Source organism: Mustela lutreola, chromosome 10 (genome assembly GCF_030435805.1).
Source record: "Mustela lutreola isolate mMusLut2 chromosome 10, mMusLut2.pri, whole genome shotgun sequence".
Lineage (NCBI taxonomy): Eukaryota > Metazoa > Chordata > Mammalia > Carnivora > Mustelidae > Mustela > Mustela lutreola.
In genome coordinates, this window is record NC_081299.1 from 52,055,757 (window position 1) to 52,080,764 (window position 25,008).

Consider the following 25,008-nt stretch of genomic DNA (forward strand, 5'->3'; position numbering starts at 1 on the left):
GGAAGAAGTTGGCCCAGAGCTCTGGACAGATACTGGTACCTCCCGAGCCTTTTGGCAAACAGGAACAGCAGGCAAAGTCACACACCAAAATCTCAGCCTGGTCTGACCCCTTACAGACCCATTCCCCAGGATTTTCACCTATTCTTTTTCTTAATTTTTCTTGTAATTGTATATTATTTGGGGTAACTCCTTTAACATGCCAATGCAGCTTTTGAGGCTGCTGAAAGGGTCGGGTTGAGGCTGGAGCATTTTCACGGCCTCTTCATGTTTCTGTATTTCACTGGCATGTCTCTGTTCCGCTCAGCTAGGAGTTTGGATCGGCTCTGCCTGATTCCCCTCTCCACCAGCTTTCTTCTCACTTAATTCGTTTCTGCCCGTGGCTTTGATCTGTTTGGAAAAAAAGCACCCAGGCACTAGAATATTATCACTGGCCTCTGTTAATTTTTGCAAACGCACTATAATTTGTGGTTGGTCTTTTGGCCAGCTTGAGACCACCAGCCGCTCCGCCGCCCCAGTCCCTGCAGTTACTTTCCAGGAGAATACCATCCTTGCCTATTTCTGTCGTTGACACTGTTTCAGAGTCTTCGAGCGATGGGAGCTTGTTGGAAATGAAGAAAAGCAGAGCCAGGGGAATACCAGTAATTACGCTAATCTGAGAGCATTAAATCTTCAAATATTATACATTTTTGGATACGTCATTCTGCCGTTTTTGAAGTTTGGTTGTCTTTTTTTTTTCCCCCCCTTGGGTGGTGGCCTGTAATTTTGTACGAAGGAAAAACGCCTAATCCTCCTATGTTGACTTGCTGTGGAAATAAGGCTGGTTTCTGTTGTTGTTTTCTTGAGTGTTCATGAAAGGAAACCAGGAGAATGTGTCGGTCTAATAATATACTACTTTGTGTATGAAGATGAAACTAATAATAATACCCTGTTCAGTGGTGAAATGCTTTTAACTTTCAAAGCATAGTTCCTTTTATGAATTTATGTTCTCAGCCAGAAAGGTGATTTTAGTTACTTTCCCCTGCAGTGATGGTGGATCTGTGGGAGCTTGTCTCACCGTGCAGGTGAGTTTGAGAGACTCCGTCCCAGTGGGTCTCAGTCAGGGGCAACTGCAGAATCATCTGGGAAGCCTCTGTGAATTACACACACTCGGGTCCTGCTCTGGACTTAGAGACACAGGCAGACTGGAGGGAGGGGGATCGTGCCCATTTGGAAGAAGCTTCCTGTGTGATTCTGTTGTGCCCTTCTGATTAAGAGCCACACCCCTCCGGTGCCCCCCCTATCCCCCCACCGCCCGTTCACTCCCTTTACTGGACCCCTCCAGTGGTTGTGGTCATCTAGCTTGGCTGGGATGCCATGTCCTCTGTGACTGGGACCGAAACAGAGTGATTACTGATCTAGGATTGTGTAGAACCCCGAGTGGCACTCATTCTTACCTCTTGGCCACAAGCAGAGCTTTATTAAGTATTTTAACAACTGAACATTTGCATTTGTGCCCAATGACTGTCCCTAGAGGATCCCTACATATTTCATTTCATGTAACCATTTAAACTGGTTCCATCGGCTGAAACGTGTGTGACCAACCCCATGAAAGAAAATGAGCCTTGGGGATGCCTTGGTGGCTCAATCGGTTAAACGTTTGCCTTCAGCTCAGGTTCCGATCGCAGGGTCCTGGGTTCGAGTCCCACATCAGGCTTCCTGCTCAGTGGGGAACCTGTTCTTTCTGCTGCCTGCCACTCCCCCTGCTTGTGTTTTCTCTCTCTTGGCAAATGAATAAAATCTTTTTTTTATAAAGATTTTATTTATATATTTTACAGAGAGAGATCACAAGTAGACAGAGAGGCAGGCAGAGAGAGAGAGGGAAGCAGGCTCCCTGCTGAGCAGAGAGCCCGATGCGAGACTCAATCCCAGGACCCTGAGATCATGACCTGAGCCGAAGGCAGTGGCTTAACCCACTGAGCCACCCAGGCACCCCAAATGAATAGAATCTTTAAAAAAAGAAAATAAAAGAAAAGATAAGAAAATGAGCCTTCAGTTGGACTTAGGCCATTTCATCCAGGAAGAGTGATTTAATGGATTTTCACCAACATGGATTTCTTTCCCCTCACTGTCTTTGCCTGTGGTGTGGGGCTAATGACACACGCCTCACAGGACTGGGGTGCTGCCTCTGTTCCTCAGATCTGTCAGCCTCCCTGAGGATCCATGTCCTCATTTGCAAGATGAGGACACACTTACCTACCTTATGGGTTTGTTGTGAGGATTAGAAAAAGATGGACGTGCTTCGTGACCTCATGGAGCTTAACAATGAGAAAGCCCTAAAGAGAACATTTTCAAAGCATAACCGTTCTGTGTGTGTAAGAGGAAAGCTTTAATGTAATAGGATGGCTTCTAAATGTGTGTTTCATAATGTAGTGGGTAGAGTGTGGAACGTGTCTTCTGGGAGGAAACTGGAGTTTTGCATTTCCTGCCCGCTTGTGCTTTTGAATTTGTGGCTGTAATGCTGCCCTGCCTGAGGTTTCAGCCGTTAATATTTCCCAGGGAAGCATGATGTAAAAGCCCTGTGGTCTGTATACACTAGAATTCTGGGTATGGCCAGGGCAGAAAGGAAAAAGGACCATTTTCAAAGTCTCTCTTGAAGACTTTGTTGAGTTTTAACTTGAATTTCTCCCCATCTTCTTCCTCAAATGTCCCCAGTGCTTGGTACACATAAACCATGCCAATGTTTTGGAAGATTCAGGTTTGACCACCGTAAATTGGTTCATATTTCCAGCAGGGCAGTTATTTAATTTCCTGTTGGAAATCTACAAATGTTGGCACTGTTCGCTCTTTGGCAAACAACCAAAACCCAGTACAGTATCATTAGCAAGCTCTGGTATATAGATTAAAGCATGATTGTCTTACAAAAGAGGCCATCTCTGTTTAGGATGGGGTGTGGGGGGCTGCAAGGGTGTAGGGAAGTACATTCGAGCTTTCTAATCAAAACCAAAGTGTAGTAACAGGGACCCGCTCAACAGAAAGGTTAGAAGGAGGGCAGAATTCTCTTTTCTTGTCTCGATTTCATTTGTTTGGGTTACTTCTCTCTAAACTCTGGGAGAGTTTGGAGGGTGAGTCTTGCTTGGTTTGTGGAATGTCCTCATTGAGATCGTCTGCATCTTCCTGACACCCTCCCTCTGTCGACAATGCTCCTGGGAGCCACCTATCTCCAAGGTCTTGGGAGAAACACAAGAGTGTTCCCAGAGAACCTACCGTAATAACTGAAATGTGATAGAGTGGGCATTTATTGAAGCTGTGGGATGGAGGAGGCACTTTATATATGCTCCTTCTAATCGTCACAATACCCTCGTGAAATGCAAATTATTATTCCCATGTTGAGGATGAGATTACTTACTCTGTATAGAGATTAAATTATCTGTAGCCAGTGAGTGTCTGAGCTGGGTAAGAACACAGTTCTGTCTCTTTGAAAGGTTCTTGCTCTTTCCATATACCATATTTAAACCCTAGTAGGGTCCTAGAGGGAAAAAAGGGGGTTTGTGTTTTTGGAGGTAAGGTGAGAAATTGGAAAATGAACTTTGGAGGATTCTTTCTAGTTTTTTTTTTTTTTTCTTTTATACACCGCATTAACCCGGTCTTTCATTAGCAAGGATCCTTCTGTGTTGGCTCGTTGGTACAATGAACACAGAGATGTATTTTTTCCCTCCACACATTGTATCATGAAAAATGTCAAATATATTAAAAAGTGGATGATTGTGAATATATAAGTTCTAACCAATTATTATTCTCTTCTAGGTGCCAGGCACAACGCTAACTGCTTTATAAACCGTGATCTCATTTATCCTTCCAATAATGTCAGTGCATAGATGAGCAAACTGAGCTTTAGAGAGGTTTAACTTCCTGAGTTTCTCTAGCTAGTGAGTTGCATTGCTGGGATTTGAAATTGATGCTTGGAGACTGGGGTGTGATTCCTCTGCATTTCAAATTACTCTTCCTGGCATTTCTGTTCTTTCTCAATGTCAGATTATTTAGAAAATCAAGTTCTAAATGGGAGGTCCTAGAAGGTTACTAATGAGGCAAAATTCCCAAGGTCCCAGAAATTGAAGGCTCTCATAATTTCCAAAGATTCTCTGGGACAAGACCTAGTTCTCCTGAGGATCCTTGTCAGAGTTTCGTCAGGGAAGGGGCAGAAGTTCTGTTCTCTCCAGAGTGTCCCTGAAAGTTTTTGTAGCCTTTGGATTTCTTAGGACTGACTTACATCTTCCTTTCAGACACTTAAAAAAAAAATCCAATCCGATATCTTTGGGCAAGGTTAATATTGTTATGATGGCCTCATCTATGGCATCCGCAGACCTACATGGCATCTTTCCTTCCTGGGGAAGACGATAGCATTCGTGGGCACTGGTTCATATGGAAGTAGGCATCCATGTGTATATGCCTTCTGTAAGGGACCATGCTTGAAAGGTAATTGGAGCTTTTTGGCATGTTTATGCTTGAACCTGCTTTGTTGCTGATTGGATGTAACCTTGAGCAAGTCACATAAGTTCCTGAAGCTCTAGGCCTCCCTGCAACAGTAATTACTGTCAGGTGGGTAGAGAAAAGATACAGACATAGTTCCTTCCATCAGAAAATTTAACCTTCTTAAGGAGCCAGGGCATATATCCATGAAGTAGATGCTGCTAAAGACTGAGGATATGGCATAGGGAGGAACTGCTCTAGAAGGCAGCAACCAGAAGACACAGCCATCAGTTGGGATAGTTGAGGCGAGGAGTTGGGGCATAAGGTCAGGTGCAAGTCCCAGTGCTGTCACTCCACAGCTGAATAATCTGGACTCTGGTCCTAAGTTTTCATCATAAAACAGGGTTAATAATACCGGCATCACAGGACTCTTGTGAGGATTAAGCTTACATCATGTACGTGAAACATGGCAGTTCATAGGCGTTGACAGAGATTTCCATGTACATGGGAAATGGGGAAGCTGAGATAGCTCTTGAACTCTGAGGAGGATTTGGATGTGTGAAATGACTCACTTCTGAAAGGATCTTACCAGTATCACCATAGAATATGATATAGGCATCAAGAAGCCTGGTTGAAACCCCAAAACTCGTCTTGTTCTTAGTAAGGCAAAGGTGGTTTATTGATTAAGCCCAAAATTCCAACTTGTTTGATTAAATGTCACTGGGAAGATGTGAAAATGTCTGGTCTCATTTTGGCTGAAGCCCACATCAGTGAGGGGCAGTTGGCTAGCTGGCTGACACATTGGATGCTCTTTTAATGTTTTAGTGATCTCTGCAAGGCACCTTCCGAGGGTGTTGGCTCCCCTCTGCCCCTCACAGCCCCTGTAAACTGCTGTATTTTCTACACAGCTGTTTGGTTATTTAATGACACTTACCCCCTTGTACTGCCCCCAGCACAAAGAACCAATGTTCAGTAAGATAGACTTTGGAAATTGCAGTTGTAATGACATTGTTGAAGACTTGTTTTTTTTTTGTTTTTTCTTTTGTTTTTGTTTTCTTTTTGCTTGTAGTTTTTAGTTGGGAGGTCAAGGGGAGGAAAATCATCCCCAGAAAAAGTGAAATCCTAGTCTAGCACTCTGAGGGACTGAGTTGTGTCTTCTCTTTATTCTTTCCTACCTTGTAGTCATTTTTGCTGGGTGCAGATTAAGATCTGATGTGAATTTTTGGTTTAGCTGGAATTAGGTCTTTTATGGCTTTGAGGAGTATGGGAGGGGTTGACAGTAAAATCTAAAGGTCAGACGAGGTTCTGAATGTGTCACCTGCTTGGAGAGGTTCTGTAGTGAGACTATTAGGACTGGATAAGAATTTTCTCATATAGTCTTTCTAACAATCCTTTGTTATAAGATAGACCTTTTTTCAATGTATTTTATCTATTTCGATGTATTTATATCTCAATAGGCATTTTTAATAAAGATTTTATTTATTTGAGGGAGAAAGTGGAAGATCACAAGCAGGGGGAGCAGTAGAGGAAGAGGGAGAAGCAGGTTTCCCATGAAGCAGGGAGCCTGACGTAGACCTCAATCCTAGGACCCTGGGATCATGACCTGAGCCAAAGGCAGATGCTTAAGCCTCTGAGCCATCCAGATGCCCCTTGATAGGCGTTGTTTTTATTGCTGTTGTGCAGATGAGGACACAGAGAGAGGAGATTTAATAACTGCGTGAGGTGATGTAGCTAGGAAGTAGCTGGGACTTGAACTCACATCTGTGACACCAAGCAGTTGCTCTTAATTGCAGTGAAATATACTCTCCCCATTCCAGGCTTCTCTCCTAGAGCAGGCTGGGTTTGCTGGTGCACTGTAAGGAGCCGCCGGTTGCAGACGGAGGGGGAAGAGCACTTCTTTGTGTTCACTTTTCATCCAAATAGGCCTTTTTATGCCCAAGATTATGACAAGGAGAGAAGCACTGGAAATACTGAGTATTAAGGACTCCTTTGTGCCCTGATCAGAGGAAGGTGTGTTGCATAAAGCCCACATTGAACCAGAATGTCATTATCCTTATTGATGAGCTTCCGAAAAGCAAGTACCTTGTGCCCAGGTCCCCCCCAGGGAGAATTGCTGGTGTTAAGCAGGTGTTGAGCACACAGTCTTGCCTATTCAGTTTCTGATGACCTCTGTCTGACAATCATAGGATGTTTGTGGCTTTCCTTTCAAAGACCTTTAAAATTGTTTCATGGTTGATATATTTGGTATCCATTGGAAACTGCCAAAACTTCTCATTGCTACATTTGGAAAAAAAAATAATAACGAGTTGACGTGTTAGTGATTCAGGACTTCTGGGAAACTGAAAGCACCCATGTGTACTTATTTTTGAGTCACGACGTTCCGAATGAGTCTGGCCCAAAAGGAGAAATATCTGTCTTCCAAAATTGAGTGCAGGTCTCTTAGTGGCTTACCCCAGCAGGGAGCCTGTTATTAAATAAGCTGAATACCAGGACCATGGGTTTCCTTAGCCCAAGAAAGCAGCAGCATCTGCATTTATGAGGAAAACAGAGAGACCCATTTCTCTGTGGAGTGATCCTTAACAGGCAGTTTCAGCAGAGAGGATATTCTGGCTAAAGGAAAACGTAGCTTAAGAAAAGCCCCAGCTGCTTCAAGTAACCTAAGCCTCGCTATTCATGAAATATTATCTGACAGCTCCCCACCTCCCCGCCCCCAGTGGCTGGGGACCGAGTCAGAGCTGCTCCAGGAACCTGTGTTCTCATTCTGACATTCGAGATTTACCCCACTTTGCACACTGGATGGTTTTGTGAAAGGCTGTATTTAGATCACACATTTTTTTGTGTGAATATAAAAGGCATTTAATCAATGTAGTGGAAAGCTTGCTCTGATGACTCCTTCTGGTAAGAAATTAACTGACACTGATTTCTAAATGAGGACTTTCAGGTGCATTCAGCACCGTGCTTGTTGATGGGACAGAGGCAGGGGTCTGAGAAACACTGGAATGGAAGCTCTTTGAGAGCCGGGATTTGTCTGTCTGTTCACTAATACACAGTAGTGTTTGGAACAGTGTCTGGCAGAGTGGATGCTAGATAGACACTTGCTGAATGAGTGAGTATAGGTCTCTGCCTATAAGAGCTTGCAACCTAGTTTGCATTAGAATTGTTAATTACTAGGGCTTACAACCTAGTATGTTTGCATTTGATTAATTAATTAACATTAATTAATGAGTAATTTTATTCCTTTATTCTACTTAGGAGTGTCCTGGAGTCCTTGGTTTTATTAGATCCTTAATCTCTTTTACTATGTTATTTTAATTATATTTAAAAACAAAATCAGTGATATGTTTGTTTAGAACATGAGAAAACTGTTAAGGAGAAAAATAGTTCAGTAATTATATTCATTTAAGCTTCTATCTTTCAGAACCTTTTTCTATGTAAATAGTAAATATACATTTTTTAAAAAAGATCTATTTATTTATTTGAGAGAGAGAGATAACGAGAGAGAGCATGAGCCTGGAGGAGAGACAGAAGCAATTACCCTCACCCTTGGCTAAGCAGGGAGCCCAACATGGGGCTGGATCCTAGGGATCTTCTGGGATCTTCCTGATCTTCCTGGGATATTCTGGGATCTTCCTGGGATCCTCACCTGAGCTGAAGGTACTCATTTAACCGATTGAGCTACCCAGGTACCCTAGTAAATATACATTTAAAAAAATAGGCTCGTCTTTAGGCAAAGTTGATTTTTTTTTTTTTTTAAAGATTTTATTTATTTATTTGACAGAGGTCACAAGTAGGCAGACAGGCAGGCAGAGAGGCATGCAGAGAGAGAGGAGGAAGCAGGCTCTCCACGGAGCAGAGAGTCCGATGCAGGGCTCAATCCCAGGTCCCTGGGGTCATGACCTGAGCCGAAGGCAGATGCTTTAACCCACTGAGCCACCTAGGCACCTTGGCAAAGTTGATTTTATGATTTTGCTTTTTCCCTCCACTCATCAGTGTTATTGTGCAAAACTTCTCATATCCAAATACGTAACTCAATCATTTTTTAAAACATTGCACAGTTTAGTATTATCTGTGGTTATATTATAATTTAATTCTTTTAAAAAATATTTATTTTTAGAGAGACGGCATGTGCTTGTGGGAGCAGAAGGAGGAGTGGAATGAGAGGGAGAGAGAGAGAGAATCTCAAACAAACTCCCCATTGAGCACGGAGGAGCCCTGCTCAGGGTTCATTCTCATGACCCCGAGATCCTGACCTGAGCTGAAATCAGGAGTCGGACACTTAACCAAGTGAGCCACTTAGGTGCCCCTATATCACAATTTTCTTAATCCCTATTATTGGACATTAGGTTTTTTCCTCCCTCTCTCTCTCTCACCCTCCCTCCCTCTCTCTTTAGAATAACCAATGCTGTGATTGTCTGTAAACTTTCCCACATATCCATGATTATTTTCTTGGCAATTATGCTTAGAAGTGGAATTGCAGGTTAAAGGTCAAAGGCTTTTGATGTATATAATCACATTGCCTACCTTAGGGACTGGGAAAATGCATACCCTTCTCCATAGTCTGTTGATGGAAAGAGGCTTTTTCCTTTGCCTGTAATGACACTATGTATTATCATTTTTTAAATAATTGACTATGTTCCGAGCTAAAAATTGAATATTATGGTTTATATACTTTGGATTTACTAGTGATACTAAATATCATTTCAGATGTTTTTGATCATTTGTATTTCTCCTTTTGCTAGTTCATGCCCATTGTCTTACTCAGAGATTCATGAAGACAGATCTTTTCTTGGTCCCTTCCAATCTACAATGGGACTTGCTATGGCACTTACCTCACAGTTAACCCTCAGTAACTGTTGATTCTTTACCATCTGTCCGTCCGTCCATCCATCCATCCATCCATCCACCCATCCACCCATCCACCCACCTGTTATCCATTTATCCAACTGTTTATTTGTTGATTTATTTAATAAGTATTGAGGACCCTCTAGATGCCAGGCAGAGAAATACAGGCTTATTTTTACTTATTTATTTATTTATGAAATACAGGCTTATAATCTAAAATACTGCTTTGAAAGTTTTCGATATTGCTGTTATCAGCTACCAATCTTATATTTTTAGAAAAGACATAGTAATTTGATTTAATACAAGGAGTGGCTAATCCAGATGTTTCTTTCCCTAATGAATTTTCTTTAGGATAATAAAGGGCAAAGATGAGCTTATCTTTTCTGAGTACCCTCTAGATGTCAACAAACTTTTTCTGTAAAGGGCCAGCTAGTAAATATTTTAGGTTTTGCAGGCCATGCTGTCTCTGTAGCAACTACTCACTTTGTTGTAATAGTGCAAAAGCCGCCACAGACAAATGAGCCTGGTTATGTTTCAATAAAAGTTTATTTATAGATGTTGAAATTTACATTTCAGATAACTTTCACATGCCAGGAAATAGTATTTTTCTTTTGATTTTTTTTTTCCATCCTTTAAAAGTGTAAAAACCTCTCTTAGCTTGTAGATTATACAAAAACAGGCAGTGAGCTGGATTTTGGCTTGGGATTTGTAGTGTGCCGACCTCTGGAGTAGTCTCAGAAGCATGGTTTAAAGCAGAGAGAAGTGAGCCTGGTTTTGCAAATTCACTGTAACCAACTTCCAGAGTAGATAATTCATAAAGGGATGATAGATTGGAGTTTAGCAGAGGCTTGGGTATATCCTATATCCTGACTGTTAATGACTTGCAACACATAGCTAGTGTTTTGCAATATTTTTGATTTCTGAAATGTACTTTATTATATATTGACTCATACAGAAATTTCATAGTTAAGTGTAAGGAAAAACATGCTCTCTTATTCTTTGTCAAGAATAGGAGATGTATTTTGGATGTTTTTCTTTTTTAGTCTTCACATATGTATAGGGTTCACATATGTGGGATATGTGGGAAGTCATTCTATATAAATAACTTGAATCCTGCTTTGCTTCTCTTAACACTATATGGTAATATTTTTCAGTGCTGCTAAATATTCTAATGTAAACTAAAACCACAGTAAGCTACTACTACACACAGAAAGGCTATAATTAAAAAACCCCAAACTTGCTTATCCAAGGGAAATGAAAACATGTGTCTACACAAAGATATGTGTGCAGGTGTTCAAAGCAGCATTATTTGTAATAGCTCAGAAGTTGAAAGCACTCAAATGTTCATCAGGTAATATGTGATAGTCTGGTAAATATGTGAACAGAGTATGGCATATTCATATGATAGAATACCATTCAGCCATGAAAGGAGAAAAATACAAGTTACAATGTGGATAAACCTTCCAACATTATGTTGAATGAAAGAAGCCAGACTCAGAAGAACAGAGTCTGTATGATTATAGTTATATGACATTTCTAGGAAAGGCAAAAAATGAGACAGAAAGCAAGTTAGTGTTTGTCTAGGGCTGGGGTTGGAGTGGGACCTAGCTACGAACAGGAGCAACAGGACATTTTGGGGGCAATGGAAATGCTCTGAAACTGGAATATGGTGATGAGTGTATAATGAGACACATTAACTTTGGACTGTACTCTTACAATGAGTAAATTTTATGGTCTGTACATTATTCCTCAATAAAATTTTTAAAAATATTCATTGAACACTGAATTTTTAATAGTACCATACTTCATCGTTTGAATATTTCTTTATTGTGTGTGACTTGGGAGAAATATCTAGTATGTATTCCCTTTTTAGCCAACATCTGTATTCTGTAGGTTACACTTGAGCCATTGGTCTTGAACAAGAATGATTTAGTGGAATGAATCCTAATCCAGTGGGCAAGGAACCTCGAGTGTCCTCAGCTCTGCCTCTAGCTGGGTGGACCTCAGTTTCTTCATTTGTAAAATCTAGAAAAGAAGCGGATACAAGGAGATACTGGATCCTAGAGGTTAGATGATTGGAAGAGAAAACATGGTGGTAGCAGGAGTCAAAAGACTGATTTCCCCAGAATTATAAGTGTAGTGACTCATTATTTACCCCACATGTCCCTGGAGTGCCCTCCTGCTCTCCTGTGTGGTAGGAAGTCATTAGGAATTGTATTCAGTGTTCCCAGGTGATTGTTGGGAAGGAGACGATCAGACGATCAGACGTTGGAGACTGAGGAGAGTCTGCAATGATGAAATGATGATCAGAAGCGGTGGGGGGGGGGGATCTGCTTTGTAAACTGGAAGTTCTTGGCTTTGGCCCTGGCCATGGGAGGAGCCCCACTGGATGATTTAATCACTGGGAGGCTATCTAGGTTTTGTGCTCCGGAGTAAGAACGTAGAGCTTGTTATAGGAATATTGAGGTTGGAAATACTTTTAGAGTCAAGAGTTTAGAAATGTTGCCATGAAAATAATAGGTCATCATGTTTGCTTTCCAAGGGAGGGTTTAAACTGAGGGAGATAGAATTGGTCTCCGATTCCTTGTGTTCTCTGTTTCTAGCCGAGTTCCAGGTTTTCCTAGAGTACAGCCAGCAGCATCTATACCCAGAAAACACAAAAGAAAAGCTATGGAAACGTAACTTGTAAATGTTTTTTTCATTAGCTCCAGGCTCCCAGCCACCAATAAACTGTATGCTTTTAAAAATCCTTTATTATTTTGTGAGCTTAAAAAAAGTGCTTTTTACCCTTATTCATATGCTTTCATATGCTTGGCATTTTCTTAAAATGTTACTTATCAAACATTTATCTGTTTAGTCCCTCCAAAAGGTAACTGCATTCTAAGTTTTTGCTTAAAAGAGAAAAAAAAACCCATTTAATAAACTCGCTGTAACTTGAGCCTGTTGGTGGTCTTGGAAGAAACCCAAATGCAGGTTTGGTTGATACTGTGTAATGTGAATGCAATTAGTAGTGGTTTTTCCAAAGCAGAAAGAGATGTAGAAAAATAATACACAGCAAATTTAGGTCAGAGCTGGGAAGCTTATAAATCCTTATTTTTGTTTTCATTACCTTAAGTAATAGGGAAGCTTTTGTCTCTATTACGTAATTTCCCTTGCAATAATACGTTTTAAAACATTTCTGTGTTAATTTCGTATGTTTGATCAGAAGGCCAGAGTTCACAAACCCCGTAATGTGGCTGCTGGCACGGTTTACATACAGAAGATTTCTTGTTCATCTCTAGGAAGCCAACACTAAAATTACTGATGGGGGCAACTTTTACCAGCTGTTTCTCCATCCAGTATGAGGTCTGACGAAGCAGTTTTCTAGGGATTGACATCCTCTGGCTTGGCTGAGGAATGAAGTGACTTGTATATTGATGATGTTGTATTTCAGAGCATGGGATTCAGTTCTGGAGTATTTAAACCCGTGTGACCAGATGTAAAGTGTGTGAGCACAGGGGATATATCTTTCTGGTGCATTGTAGATACTCAGGAACTAATAGCTATGGGTATCCTCACCCTCCAATAGTCTCACCTTCTAATGTTGAGAGGCAATGACGCCTCCCAGCTCCACCATCCTCTGCTTCTCCTTAAGTTTGTCAGGCCTGCTCCCACTTCTGTACCTTGGCATTTTTTTTATTCTCTCTTCTTGGAGACCTGATACCAGCCTGGACCTCTTCCTTACCTCTTCTAGGTCTTTGTTCAAAGATACCATCTTAGTGAGGCCCTATCTATAACCTTTCCTTGCTTCGTTTTTTCATTGTCTCATCACCACTGGATAAATGGATAGGCGGATACGCTGTGTATCCTATTTGTTTATTTGGTTTATCGTTTGTTCTGCCACCGGAATCTGAGCTCCATGAGGACGGGGTTTCTATCTGATTTGGTCATTGCTGTGCACCCACTGCCTAAAGGTCGTCATTGCTACAACTTGGTTTACTGGATGAATGTATGAGTGAATATTCCACCATTTACTAGTTCTGTGGCAGTGACGAGTGTGTTCGCTCTGTTGGCTCCTTTGCTTGATTTCCCATTTGTTTCAGGAAGTGCCATGCGTGGGTCACGTGACGTGTTGCTCTGTGCGTAGCTCTTTCATGCCATGTTCTGCAAATGCCTTCATTCATGTTTTCATTTAAGAAAGCAGACATCGTTCCCACCTTCAGAGAGCATAATCTTGGGTGGGAGGCAGGAAGTGGACAAACATACGAGTAGTTCTAGTGACGTGGGCTGGGAACAGTGATAGGAAAGGTACAAGGAGTTATGGGAGCACCCATGAAAGACTCCTAATCCAGATGTGGAGAAAGGGCCATCGAAGGCTTCCAGGAGGGAGGGGCATCCTAGCCGACATCTGGAGGTAGAGTGGGCATGGGGCAGGTGGAGTCAGGTGATGTGATGGGTGATGAGAAGAGGATTCCAAGGAGGGAAGAATAATGTTCCACGGAGGGAAGAATAAGTGAGTTAACTGTGGAATATGGGGGAGCTGAAAGGAGAGCCAGCAGGCCCCGGTGGGGAACTTGGATTTGAGGCTAATGGCAGTGTGGAGCAATGGAAGGATTTGACAGACAGGAGTGACCTGGTCATTTTCATTTTCAACAGTCTTTTAGTGATAAGACAGTTATCTCCCAAGATAAGGAACTCCAACAGAAGCTCCTAGAAGGGATATTTTGAAAACAGTTAAAGGGGCTTCCAGAAAGTGAATCTTTAGGCTCTATAAAGCCTGCAGAAATAATATTGAATCTAACCAGTGAGTGTCACAGCAGTAAGTTTAGGGTCCGTTCCTACCCCCAAATGCTTAAGAAGCTTCATTATCTTTGGGTGTACAGTCCCTAGCTTGAGTTTAGGGACACAGTATTGCTAAGGACATAGATATTTCCACCGAACTCAAGATGACTGTGGGGCAGACAAATACAGCAGGAGTGGAGGAGGCAGAGAAAGTTCTAGTCTGCTTTTAGACCCAGAAGGAGTGACAGCACCTCCTCCCCAGTGCTTGTTACTAAATGGAAATAAAGTGGCAACCATGGGGTGTCAGGCAGTGGCCTTCCAGATCTCACCCAGCAGACCCTGGTCCTGTCCTTGCTCTGCAACTTACGATGAGTGTTGTGATGTTGGGACCTACTTAACCTCTACGGTCCTCAGTTTGCTTTCCTGCAAAAGGGGGTAAGGCTACCTATCTTTCAGGGCTTTGAGGATTCAGGGAGACAAATTATAGTTGGTTCTGCTATATAGTACTTGTTTGAGAATATGAATTTGTTCCAACCTGGTTGATGTGTTAGGGAACAATTGGAAGATAACACAGAGGTGATCAATGTTATCCCTAAGAAGAGTTTGGTGTACTCAGAAAGCTGCCCCAAGCGGCAGGGCGCTGTGTAGGAGTGTGCGGAACACACATTTCGAACATCTAGCTGCTACCGTGCGTTGTGAGCGACGCCCAGCCACGACTGGTGTTACCATTTTCAGTCTCATTTCTGATCACCCTCCTTCTATAACCCATGAGCCGCACGCAACCCTTCCAACACCCACTTCTACACTCAGACTTAGGTCTTTTTCAGGGTAAAGAGCCACGTTCATTACTTATATAGGTCGTCGTCATTCAGCCTATGTAAACAAACAAACCCGGGCTACCATTTTTATTAGCTTCTTATCTTTTATTTTGCGTCACTAATGAAGTTTTTGAGTGGCATGCCTCATTCCCATTTTCCCATTAGTCTTGTCACTTTTATTGCGTGATCTTGCATAGCAGGGTGATATTTTGGAACTTGCCTCCCCTGTGACAGCAAAGCTGACTATATTTAAAGAACCCAGCACAGTTCCCGGCACACAGGTGGCACTTAGGAAAAGGTAGCTGCTTTCTTATTAATCCATTTGAGTGGGATGCTGGATTGCAGCAGGAATGGCTAGCATCTAATTATTTGATTGTGAATGTAAGTGAAATGGAGCAGCTGAGTGGGAGGGTTTTCGCTGCTTATCTTTTCTGAGTGTATGCTAGTCGGACCACTGTTGGGGTGTTGTTTGTGACAAACCAGATGTGTCTAGAAGAGAGCAATACAGGAAGAGAGAAGCCATAAGTGATCTTTAAGCAATTGCGAGGGCTGCCTTGGGGAAGAAGGATTGCTTTGCTTTGTGGGGTTTCACACAAAGCAGAAACTTTTAGGGTCTCGGAGGCTGCTTGGCATAGGAATGGTGTGACCACTCTGGGATGGGCAAGGACAGGGAAGTGTCAGGCTTGGGCTTGGAGGTTCTACCTTTAAAGTTCCTTTTAAAAAAAAGATAATGTGCAAAGACAGATAACTGCAAGTTTCCCAGAAGAATTTTTACACACAGAAGAAAACCCCGTGAAGTTTTCCTATAATACTTGGGTTCTTGTTTCCTCTTTTTGATGGTCTAAAAGAATAGCTCACATGTGGACATATTTACATACTGACTTTTCTTTAGTTATGCCCTTGAACACTGGAAATCTAAAGACCGTGCTTTACAAATATTTATGGCTTGGGGCATGCTTAGGAATAGTGAAATCACATCACTGTTTTCCATCCAGATTTCTTCCCCTTCCCCTGCCTTTTTTTTTTTTTTTCCCCAACTCAGGGAGAAAGCTCAACTAGTTGCTGATCTGGCTTTAATTTCTCTTTAACATCCTGTATGGGTTTTGTCCTCTCTGCTTGGGCCAGGCTGTTAGGCTCTTGTAATAGGATGGTATGACCCTAGTCTTGAACTCTCCCAGTTGAGCTAAGATGGAGAGAAGCACTAGAATGCACGGGGAGTTTGAGTTGAGTGTTCACAGTCTGCTTCAGGTGTTTGCAGTGGGAAACTGAGCCGGCACACTAGAGGGCTAGGTGCAGGATCTCTAGAAGAATTGTTTTTTAGAATTATAATTTTAGAATAAAAATTAATTATTCTGGGCAGCCTGTTTATATACTAATGTAGAAGATTCTAGACTTCTATCTGATCTTGCTATTAAGAACAGATGTTTCAAACATATTTGATTTTTTTCAAAGAGTTTTTTCTCTAATCATGGATTGGGAAACACTGTTCCCATGCTAAATCTTTCTTTACTTTTTTTTTGGAAGGTTTTATTTATTTATTTTGAAAGAGCGGGAGCGTGTGAGAGCACACGTGGGGGGAGGGGCAGAGGGATAGGGAGAAGCAGGCTCCCTGCTAGCTTGATCCTGGCACCCTAGAATTATGATCTGAGCCAAAGGCAGACGCTTAACCAACTGAGCCACCTAGGTGCCCTCCCATGCTAATCTTAACAAAACTATTAAACCTAAAATGGCATATTTTAATGATAACCATGTTGCCCTGAGGATTTAAACATGCATGTTACCCTTTTGTTTGTTTGTTTCTATGAAGAGCACAGGCGGTTAGACTTGGTCTTAAACTGATTTTTCCAAAGCCAATAAATCTCTTCCTTTGGGATCTGTTCTCCCTTTCGAGGTCAGTGGAGTATGTGGATGGCCTTTCCACATGGGAGTTCTTGAGCTAGGTGCATTGGCAGGACGGACATGGGGAAAGCGACTGCTGGCTCTGAGAGCTGAGTCTGAGGCATTCTGATTGGCTGGCCTGGACTCCTAGATAATGACCAGAAGGAATGGGGCTGGCAGGGCCATTTTCCGCAGCCACTAGCCTGGATGGACAATTCTGCTTGGCAAATGACCCTAGCCAACATGTCCAGCCCAGCTGGGCATGGTTGCATGGCACATGGTTCAGTCATCAGCAGGGGCAACTGACCCCAACTGGTCAGTCTCTCTCCTTAAGCCCGATCGACCATTTCCCACCTTCTTTCTCCCCTAAAGCCATGTAACTTCAAATAAATAAGGTTGTCCTATCTCTTTTGGTGCTTTCCTCTCTCCCTTAGCCTTGCATAATGGAAAGAACGTGAGTTCCAGAAGCTTGGGTTTAATCCCAGCTCTGTTATATTTTGGCTTTGTAATTCTGGGCACGTGACTTAATCACTCCGAGCCTTTGCTTACTCATTTAAAAAATGATGTCATTCATCTCTCACTACCAGGGCTGTTGAGAAAATATCATGTACGGTGTCTGCTACAGCGTCAGGCACCCAGAAGGCCTTCCAGAACTGGAATCCTCACAGACTTTTACCAATTCCTTTTTTGTTCTGATTAAGCCAGTTGTTTCAATCCCAGTTGACATGTCTCCAGAACAAAAAGATTAGTGGATCCTGCTTTCTTCTTTGGGCCAGGCCCTGTCCTAGGCCCAGAGACTTTAGAGATGAGTAAGTAAGAAGAAGACACGGCCTATGAAGGCATTCCCAGTTTTGCTCAAATCCATTCACTCAACAAACATATTTTGATACCTACTGTGTGCAAAAGCCCTGTGCTCCGGGGAGGGTACTAAGATGGTTCAGTCACTAATTCATTCCACACTTATTGGTCATCTGTTGTGTGCCAGATATTTTTATAAGTCCTAGGGCAGCTTTTCCCTTTGAGAAGCTCACAGTGTAATAAAATAAACCTAAGGGTCGGGAAAGCAGATGGAAAGACAATATGTTCTGGTTGTTAAAAGGCACTTACTTTGCTGAGTAACATAGGCTCCATAGAGCAGTGTAGGTTGCATTTTTCCAAATATGCAGATGTTGAAACTTGGCGTTTCATAGAGGCAGCAATCTTATTTTACAGCTGAGGAAACAGAGCCCAGGAATTGTGAACACATCACACATTTTAGGGACAAGTAATGCGGAGACTGGACCCGCAGCAACTTTGACCTGTATGGTGATTACATTTGAAAATGCCTTCTCTCCTTTCTCAATCCTGCTGTCATCAGATCTGCTCCTTGCTTTCTGTAAACTGTCCCATTCCATCCCTCCAATAGCTCTCTTGGACCATTATGGTTTTAAGGAACTTGCTCAAGGTCACACAACATAACATACAAAGTCAGGGTTTGTATTCAGGTCTGTCTGGTTCCAGAGGCCAAAGTCCTCAGCCTCTGAATCACAGCCCATCCATGATTCATGCTCATTGGAGTGTCTAAAGCTGATTGTAAGCTTTTGAGACAATTCGCTGAAAAGACACATGTCACAAATTGTTTTTAGGACCTGCTTATCGGAACCAGTGGGAAAGCTAAGTTTATGAACAATAAATAGAGTCTATAGATGTTGGAATGCTAAGCGAGTCAAGATATAAGTAGGAAAAAAAGTTATGATCAAAATGGTTCTCTCCACACAGTTTCTTTAGATTTTATTTTTATTTTTATTTTTTTTTAAAGATTTATTTATTTATTTGACAGACAAAGATCACAAGTAGGCAGAGAGGCAGACAGAGAGAGAGGAGGAAGCAGGCTCCCCGCTGAGCAGAGAGCCCGATGTGGGGCTCGATCCCAGGACCCTGGGATCATGACCTGAGCCGAAAGCAGAGGCTTTAAACCACTGAGCCACCCAGGCGCCCCTTCTTTAGATTTTATAATCAGAGCGGTAATTTTGAGCAAGCGATATAAAAAGGTCTCTGAAGATAATGCAAGAGATGATCCTTAAGTCCAGAGGTCATAAAAAGAAAAAGGAGCAGGAACTGTAGATTTTCCTGGGCTCTGTGATGCCTTATGGCAGAATTTCTACCCTTGGCACAGATCAAGCCTAAAAATAATTCCTTAAAAATCACTGATACCTTGATTAAAGAGCTCACAGTTTTGAAGGTGGCTGCTTCACCACCAAACCAAAACACCCTCTGGTTCCTTGTGACCACTAACGCAGTTGACTTTTCCTCTTTTAAGACGGCTGCCCTCCTTCTCCTCCACCTTGTCTCCCAATTAATCCATGTTTATTTTATAAAAAACATGTGGGTCTGGTGAGCTGATAATGCTAAACGCTGACAGCCATATGGAAGGTAACCTGTCCTAGCGATGAAGTGTGGGAACATGTTTGCATTTTCTGCCCACTGGCGTCAAGGTGCTGGCTCTCTGTCCTGGGTGAATGGTGGGGAGACTAGACTTCACTCGGTCAGAGCAGCAGGCAACTAATAGAATGTTTCTGCTCCCCTTAAAGGTAGTCAAGCGTCTGTGCTTCCAACTGAACTCCAGTCTCCATTCTGCCTTGAAACCCTGCTTGCCCTGTCAGGGAGAGCCAGATGACGAATGTTGAGTATGTCAGATTTGTTTTCCTTTAGAACTACATATGAATTTGACCTCCACAGTAGAGCTGCATGAGTTTCCCAAAGCTCTTCCAATAATTGTATTCTTCTTTTTCTTTTTTTTTTTTAATGTGCATACTATTATTCTTTTTTGAGTTGTGTTATGACTGGTGTTTTGAAGCTGGTTGGGGGATTACTGGTTGCATATGGGGTGATGTGTACATGATGTATGTACGTTCCCAGATGTAAACAGCCACTGAAGTTCATTGTATGGTTTGTACAGCTATCCTGCTCCTTTTACCAGACTCGACTCAGTCATTCCCGGCCAGCACAGTATGTTTTTTTCTTCAACTAAGTTAAGTTTGGGCAACCTTTTCTGAAAAGCAGTGTCAGTTTTGTCACATTGATATTTGTATTTGATAATTCCTTGTTTGTGACTGCCAGAGAACACGTGTATCTGATTATGTGTGTGCTGTTACACTTCCTGTTGTGTCTGTGTGGTGACTAGTTGATACATTAATGGGCTACTTGTGACATCCATTCAGAGTTTCAGATCTCTATGAAAGGTCAGATCTCTATGTTTAGGACGCCTACGAATAAGTTTCCCTTACTTAAACAAACAAACAAACAAACAAATAGTCAATTAGAGACGAGAGAGGCGGCTGAGGTGGACAGGAAAGTCAGATCTTGAGTATAGTTCTAAGATGAGCTATTCTGGAATGTTTCTGAGGAAAGAATAGCTGTCTCTGTATCCTCTATTCATCTATGTATTTATTGATCAATCTGTGGATCTATCATCCATCTGTCCATTATTCTAACTGTAAAACAAATATCCCAGATACTCAAGAAACATAAGCAGTGCAGATCTTGAAAGAGATTACTACTTTCAGCAGAGAACTCTGAAAGCCTCAAGTAGAGACAGAAAATTAAGTGATCTTGATGAAATGTTCTTTTGATGTCTTCCATCTCCCCATCACCTCTTCTTAAATTGTTTTTAAGTAAGTTTGCTTTAATTAAAAATTACAAATAACATATGTCTATCAGATAAAATAGAGGAACATTGGGAAAATAAAAAACATCAGTCTCCCTTAGGCTCATATTATAAATATATATAGTTAATTTTTTTTTTTTTTTTTTTGAGAGAGAGAGAGAGAGACAGACTGTGCAAAATAGGGAGGGGGGCAGAGGGAGAGAGAGAGAATCCTAAGCAGATTCCACGCCCAGCATGGAGCCCACTGTGGGGCTCAAGCTCATGACCCCTGAGATCATGACTCGAGCCGAAATCAAGAGTCTGACACCCAACCAAACGAGCCATCCAGGCACCCCACAGATAATCACTTTTAACATTTTGGTCTATTTCCTTCCAGTCTCTTTTGCCCTATGCATATATTTTTTAAAATTCCATAGATGTAATTAATAAAAAAATAAAATTCTGCAGATGTATGGATATATGTGTATATATATATATATATCTTGTATATACTCTTTTGAATTCAGCTTTTTTCACTTAACATGAAAATATTATTTTTTCTAGGTCTTGATAAATATTGTCTTTTATGTCTGTGTGATAGTACACTGAGCAGGCATAGCCTAGTTAGCTGTCACTTGGTGGTTGGATTACTTCAGCATTTCACCTGCCTTGTTTTTAAAAATGGAGCAACAACAAAACAACAACAAAAAAACCTGGTTGAAGTTGAAGATGGCCCTGAACAATGTCTATATAGTGTCGCAGTCTATTCCATTATTCACATGGAAACGTGAGGGAAAAAAAAAACCCTTTGTATCTATGAGGAGTATGTATTAAACTCTATTTAAGGAGGTGCTTATGAACAGCCAACAGATCTGTTAGAACTGAAGACTGGTAATTGCAGTCATTTTGTTTTAAAAAAGTACCTCAGAGATCAAAGACTTATACCTCTCTATTTTGAGTTGGTTTTAATTTCATGTCATGAGTCAGGCCACGATACACCATAACTTTACAGTGTTCAGTATGAGATCTTAAGTCTTCTTTACTCCATTTACAGAATCTGTGAAATAGGACTCCTGTCAACCTAGAAAAGTCTGCTTGTGTGTTTAGATATTTAGGAATAATCTTTCAACACTGAGTAGGAGAATGTTTATAGTTTTAGGTTGAAGGTAAATGCCTCCAAAGTTCCCTGTTTTTTCCCTTTTAAAATTTTATTTATTTATTTGACAGACAGAGATCACAAGTAAGCAGAGAGGCAGGCAGAGAGAGAGAGAGGAGGAAGCGGGCTCCCTGCCAAGCAGAGAGCCCGATTCGGGGCTCGATCCCAGGACCCTGAGATCATGATCTGAGCCGAAGGCAGAGGCTTAACCCATTGTGCCACCCAGGCGCCCCCTGTTTTTTTTTTTTTTTTTTTTCATTTAAAAAATGTAAGTAATAAAAAATGCATTCTTTTTCTCCCTGAGGATGAAATTTGACATTGGACTCTGAAGCCAGACAGCCTGGGCTTACTTACTGTTCCACTACTTACTGCAAGGTGGCCTTGAGCAAGTTATTTGAGTTGTCTGGGTGTCAATTTTCTCATCTGAAAAATGGGAATACTACTACTCATTTATAGGTTTGTTGGAATGTTTTAAATATGTTAAAACACAGTAGGAACCCAATAATGTTAACTACAGTATTACTGTTTTGACCAGGCTCCAGACTGCATTTCTAGGGCTTCAGCCCACTCAGTGGCATTCATAACATTTTTCAGTATCCCTCAGTGAGTGACTTTTCTCTGAGCACTTCTTTCCCAACTGGCTTATGATAATGGTACTAATACTAACTACTACTTTTTGAGGGAATACATTATGCCAGGTGCTCTACATATATTATAAAATGTAATTCTCATCACCTTTTACAAGATTTACATTTTTTATTGTCCCCTTTTCACAAGTGAGGAAACTAAAGGTTACAAAGTTTAAGGAACATGTTCATGGTCATAAAATTGCTAAATATGGACCTAGGAACTAAATTCTTATCTGGCTTGTTTTTCACCACTCTGCTTTTGTAAATTCCCTTAAGGAGGGGCTTTTATACTTTTAGATTTCTTCAGAATTTTAGTGCAGTTCTCTGAACAACATAAGTCTTCAGTACGCAATTCTGTTCTTTGTTTTTTTAAGACGAATGAATGAAGAAATAATCCTTTGGATAAGAGAAGTTGGACCTTTTCTTCAACAGAAAACCAGAAGTACTGCTTTTTAATGACCATGAAATTATGAGTCTTAGAATTCTTTTCTGCTTCTGGACAGAACATTGCACATGAGAACAATTTTTAGTTTTTTGCATATGAAACTATTTCATATGAAACAAATTTTAGATACTGTGTATTTGAGATCCTGATTTGAAAAAATCTAGATTAGCATTACAGAGGTAATTATTGAAGCAAGTCTAATTTAAATGAAGGCTATAAGTAATTCTAGTTCTGGTTTCGGCCATTTGTTTAAGAGACATTTATTTAGCATGTGTAATGTGTCTTGTCCTTTGCCAGACACTGAAGGCTTAAGGATAAATCTGATGATTCCTTTGAATGCTCTGTCTTTGGCTCACTAAGGTCCAACAGTCTTTGTATTTGTTGGAGAGAAAAAAAATTTTTTTTTTCTTTCATGGTTTCTGCTACCCCCTGATGCCAGTAACCAGTATATCTTTAACCCAGATCCTTTCCTTTTAGCTCATTTCCTTGGCTCTTGACTGGTATGTCCACATGGATGTTTCAGACACCTCCAAACTGAACTTGCCATCTAATCCCCATCTAAACCTCCTGGCCCCAACTTTGTATCTGTTATATATTTTATCTCAGTTGGTGGCACCAGTGTCCTCATTTATCCAAACTAAAATACCAAAAATAAACTTTGATTTTTTTTTTCTCCCTTACTTTCTACATTTAGCCACTCATCAATCAACACTGATCAATCAACCCTCATCAATCCTGCTGGTTTTCCCAGCTAAAATAAGTTCTAAGAACTGTGAAGGATTTGAGATTTTATCTCACTTGCAAATAAATTAGTTAGCCTGGCTTTGTTTCATGGATGCTGGCAGAAGACACGAGAATCCTGGGTTAGAGACAAAGGAATTTGTTACTGATAGCAATAGCAGTAGCTAGAGTGTTAGCATTTTCTTGTACCAGTTTGCGGACGGTGTCACAGGGAAAGCCAGTTGACAGCTACGCATGCAGTGCATTGTGTTTTAGGAGAGAAACCTTGAACTTGGGGAAACAAAACCTTTTATGTAGGACAATAAGCAAGCTTTCCCTTTGCTTTGGAGGAAGACGATATCTTCCAAAGCTCTTTTCCACATAAACATCTTTGTAAGGATGATCTGGAACTAAGGGCAACCAGTGTGTTGCTTATAATACGTACAGAAACTCAAGAGACCCGTGGAGCATTGTCTCCCAACAAATTTGTCTTGTATCTATTCACTGTGCTTCCTTATACGATCAGATAACACTGCATTCTCATTGCGGTGTTAAATCAGTTCTTAACTGGTCTCCCCGCTTCTTCAGATCAGTCCCTCACACTCTGCTGGAACAGCCTCCTGAGATAGATTTGACTGCGTCACCCTCCTCCTTAAAACCATTCATAGCCTCCTCATTGTCCGTGGGAAAGCCTGAGATCCTCGCAGGATACTAATGGGGTTTTCAGAGGAGCCTCTTCCAGTCTCTGGGAAAGACTGCATATCAGAATGTTTGCCTCCCTTACTGCCCAGGTTACTTAACCCTTGTGGCCTCAGTTTCCTTACCTGTAACATTAGACTGGGGGAACCTACCTCCACAGGTTCTTCTGAGGACTGGGTCAGCCTCACACAGAGGAAGCCCTCAGTTGAGTGTTGCTTGTTATGGTTGTGTCTTTACACTCTGCCTCACGCTTTTAAGGTCTGGCCACATGGTTTTCTCTTCGTTCTGTGCTGCTTTTTGCCACAGGTAGTGCCTTTGCCTCTGCTGCCCCCCAATCCCTGTTGCCTGGGTGTAGACTGGTTACATACATCCTCTCTCCTTGCCCTTGGATGCAGTGTGTGTGTCTCAGCTATTGAGCTGGAGGTATCTGTTAACAAGTCAGTTATTGCTTCTAGAATATGAGCTTTGTGAGGATGGGCTGGCTGTCTTATCTTTGCCTAGCTGGTGCATAGCACCTGTCGAAAAAATCTTGAATGAATAAATGAAAGAATAAAAGGAGTTCACAGTCTATTGGGGTGTTTGGAGGTTAGGGAAGAGGAATGGAAAGCAGTTAAGTAGCTTAATAATGGTGGAGGGAATCTGAGCATGTGTTGGGCTGAGGTGAAAATTAGGTCCCTTAAGAGTCCAGCATAGGGAGTTTGCTCATTGAGTAAGTCTGTGTGGTTAGGAAGCCTGTTTAAAGTTATCTCTTGAATGAAAGAAAGCAGCCCCTTCTATGTGATTCTAATTATTCCCCTTCCCTAAAAGAAGCTATTGCAAATGGAAGGTCATGCAATCTGCCTTCTTGTAAGATTTGCAGTTCCTCAGAAGACAATGAATTCTCTGTTACCTGGTAAGATGGGTAGAATGGAACTTCTTTTTAATTAAATCGTCTCTGCAACAGAAAGGGACTCTGTGTCCTTCTGAAGTCCTCCAGGTTTCCACGGTCT

General features: G+C 41.5%; 1 protein-coding gene across 1 annotated transcript in view; it reads left to right on the forward strand.

Annotated features, from left to right (window-relative positions):
* ROR1 (receptor tyrosine kinase like orphan receptor 1) overlaps positions 1-25,008 on the forward strand; it is a 410,104-nt gene that overhangs the window by 39,664 nt on the left and 345,432 nt on the right. The gene's annotated exons all lie outside the window — the stretch shown is intronic.